This window comes from Gossypium arboreum, chromosome 13, assembly GCF_025698485.1.
Source record: "Gossypium arboreum isolate Shixiya-1 chromosome 13, ASM2569848v2, whole genome shotgun sequence".
Lineage (NCBI taxonomy): Eukaryota > Viridiplantae > Streptophyta > Magnoliopsida > Malvales > Malvaceae > Gossypium > Gossypium arboreum.
In genome coordinates, this window is record NC_069082.1 from 5,867,506 (window position 1) to 5,871,579 (window position 4,074).

A 4,074-nucleotide genomic window follows, 5' to 3' on the forward strand; every position below is an offset into this window, starting at 1 on the left:
TTGACATTGAAAAATTTATTTTATTATTATTTTAATATTTGAAGCATGATATTAGAATCGTGTGAAAATTTCGCAAAGAAAATTTACCGTTTGAATGGTTAATTCGGTAAAAAGGACTAAATCGCGTACATTGTAAAAGTTCCATGCTATTAGTTAAAGGTGTTAATTGACCTTGGATTTTTAATATAATGGCCTTAAATGGTAAATAGCCCATTTATGAGATAGTGGGAGTTAGTGGCATGTCATTTGGAGTAGTTTTTAATGGAATTAAAGGTTAAAAATGGAAATTGATTAATAAATCTTATATTAAATAAAACAAAATATAAAAATTATGGATGTTCATCCTATTTGGCCGAAAATACAAAGGAAAAAGAAATAAAAAGAGACTTAAGGGTTCGACACTAATATTGGAAAATTGAGGTATGATTTTTTATCCGTTTTCGATAATTTTAATGTTTTTTGAGATCGTTGCTTCGAATACTAGTTGACCCATGCTCATAATTTTTTAAATTGGTTGTGAATTTTGTGATTTTCCATTGATGAGAACTTTTTGTTTTTGTGGTTTGATGATGAAAAATAATTACATGATGATAGATTATCTTGTTTAATTAAGTGATTTTTAGTAAAAATGCCTATTTGGGATTAAATTGTGTAAATGATATTTTGAGGGGCTAAAATGTGAAATAAATGAAAGAAATGAGCTGCTAAGGACCTTAGTGAAATTCGACCAAGCATGAGTGTGGTCAAATTTTGAATATTTTGTGTTTTATGAAATAGGGACTAAATTGCGAAAAAGTGAAATGTCAGGGGAAAAGTGTAATTAAATCATTTATGTGTTTTTAGATGAATTTGATTGAATATATGATTAAATAAGTTAAATTTGTATTGAATGAGATCAAGAAATGAAGAAATCGAATTTGGATCGGGGAAAGTCGAAAATTATCGAATAGTCGTTTCGATCCGTTCGTGTTAGTACGAGGTAAGTTCATAAGTATATAAATGTTTTTAAATTGAAATGTGTGTGCATTATATATACTGAATTGAGTTGTAAAAAATATGGTTATGAGATTGAAATATTTAATATGTGAATTGGATTTGATGCAGTAAGTGTGCGATAAAGGCAATAACTACGACTATTAAAATGACACTGAGTGCTTGAGATTGTAATAGCATTGGCTGAGTAAATGGAACTATGTGGGTGACACCGATATAAGTTCGGTTTAATGTAATGGCACTAAGTGTGCGATACAATTATAGCTTCGGCTAATTAATTGGCACTAAGTGTGCGATGCAATTATAGCTTCGATTAATTAATTAGCACTAAGTGTGCGAGTTCGTTGAATGTTCAAGGATGATCGAATGAATTAATGTTTCGAGCATTGAAATGATAAGCGTGACATATAAGAATTTAATAGTACTGGTATGTACGAAACCTATGTGGTGGATGATGTTAAGTATGAAGTAGATGAAAAATTATGTAAATGAATGGTGAAATGAGTTGGATTGAATGGCATTATTAATGCTATTCATAAGATTAAAGATGTGAAATGAAAGTAATATATCACTTTGAATAAAGATGAGTAGTATGATGTATTATATATACTCGTTATATGAAATTGTGGTGCTTTGTTTAGGATACGAGATTTACGAAACATGAAACATGAATGTGATGTATGATTTCTTGGTTCAAAAACTGGAACATGTATTGAAATTAAAATGGTGAGTTGGATATACGATTTATATATGCAATTTGGTTTAGGTGAATAAGGACATTATAGATGTTCGAGTTTGGAAGGGTTTAAAAAGAAGTTGATATAACTTTATGTATGAGTCGTAATAAATGACCATGGTTAGGTTGGCAATGAAATGAATATGTGCGAGCTTGACTTATATGATGAGCTAATGGTTATATGTTCACTGATAAACAAGATAAGTGAAGTTATTTAATGTGGTTCTATGAATTTATAAGTATAATGAATGTACATGTAATTGAGATTTGTTAAATACGGTTTAATGATATTGATTTATAAATATCATTGAAATGAATTATTTGCTTATGACTTACTAAGCTTTCAAAGCTTACTCCGTGTATTATCCTATGTCTATAGAGTTTCAGAGACTTACTTGGGTTGGATGTTGGAGAAGACGTCATCACACTATCCGGTTATCATTTCGGTAAATAAAAGCTTTAAGTTTTGGTAATGTGGCATGTATAGGCTAGTTTTGAGATGGTTCATTTTGACTGGTGTATTAATATGTAGCCATGCAAAAATGGTTTGCTAAAGATGTTAATGTTTGTGTATATTCGGGCATGGTATGAGTTCATTTTGAGAAGTATGTTTTATGGTATGTATGTAAGGTATAATCTTGGTATGAGATTGACATGGTAATTTGAGATGTTGATCATGTATGAGTAAATGAATTTTGCATGTGATATTGGTATGTTTTGGTATAGAAAGTGAACATGAAATTGATTGATGACATTATAAATTGAGTGATACTTGTTTGGAGTTGAATTTGGCTGAAAATGTAGTATATTGATGCTTGAATGATGCTTGTAGGGAGGACTCAAATTGGGTGGAAAATTGGCTATTCAAATGGCCTATTTTGTCCATACGGGCAGAGACACGGGCGTGTGTCTCAGTCGTGTCCGACACACGGTTATGTTACACAGTCATGTGTCCCTTGAGGTAGTCCCACAATTTAAAGTCAGTTTCGACCACGGCCAAGGCACACGGGCGTGTCTTGTGGCCGTGTGTATAAGTCAGTATGTATGCTATGTTTTGCCACGGCCTAGACACACGGGCGTGTCTAATGCTGTGTGAGGCACACGGCCTGTTCACAAGGGCGTGTGACCTTTATAACTAGAAAAAATTGTTAAGTTTTGCAAAATAAAGATTTTGTATGTGTTTGATTTAGTCCCAACCTTTTCCTAACGCATGTTTATGGTCTCATTGACCTAAGAAAGGGAATTAATGTTTATGTTTGACTATAATATGATGATGCTTGATTTTTGATTGTAAAATGATTGCGAAATGTTCTGATATGTCTAGTAATGCCTTTTAACCCTAGTCCGGTGATGGATACGGGTTAGGGGTGTTACAATTCCAATGGTTGTCTTCTAGTATTCTTTGCCTTCTACTGTATCTGACCCTTTTGATTCTTTTCTAGGGTGTTTATATAGACTTTGGATGTAACGCCCCAATTTTCGGGAATTCTGTGAATGTTGGCATAGGTTTAATTATGTTAATAGGCCTCTAGAAGGCCCAAGCTTAAGATAGAACCCGACAATTTTAGTTAATTTTTGTTCCATAAGAAAAAAGGGGTGAAATTATGAAATAGGACCTATGTGAAAATGTTTGAAAATGCTATAGGCTAAATTGAAGTGGCCAAATAAATAGGAGTGCAAAATAGGAGGATTTGCATGACAAACCTCCCATTTTACATGGAGTGGCCAGCCATCATGTTGTTGTAGACAATATGAGCACTTGATATCCATAATTTATGATACAAATTGATAATGGGTTAGGTAAATGTTCCATGATAATGGATTAGGTAAATATTCCATGATAATGGGTTAGGTAAATGTTCCATGATAATGGTTTAGGTAAATGTTCCATGATGGGAATTTCATGTCTTTTGTATTAAAGAATTAAATGGATGAAATATGAAATTTTATTAAAAGAAAAAGGGTTGAAAAGAACAAAGTTTTGTCCATCTTTGTTCATCATAGCCTAAAGTTAGAGAAGAGAAAGGAGAGGAGAAAGCTCTTGAATGTTCGGTCACTTGGGGAACAAAATTGAAGGTAAGTTTATGGTAGTTTGCTTCTATCTTGATGTTCATGAGTTCTTCTTGATTCTAACTTAACTCTTGAAGCATATTTTGGTTTTAGTTGTGTTGTAAGCATTTAGTCATGAATTAAAATGAAGGAAATGGTTGTTGTTTCATGTTCTTTTGATGAAAAATGGAAGATAGGTGAAGTTGAGCCAAACAAATGAGCATGCATGTGCCTTAGATGGTAAGGGGAAAAATCGGCTAACATGTTGTGCTTTAAAATGATGAAATGGAGATTAT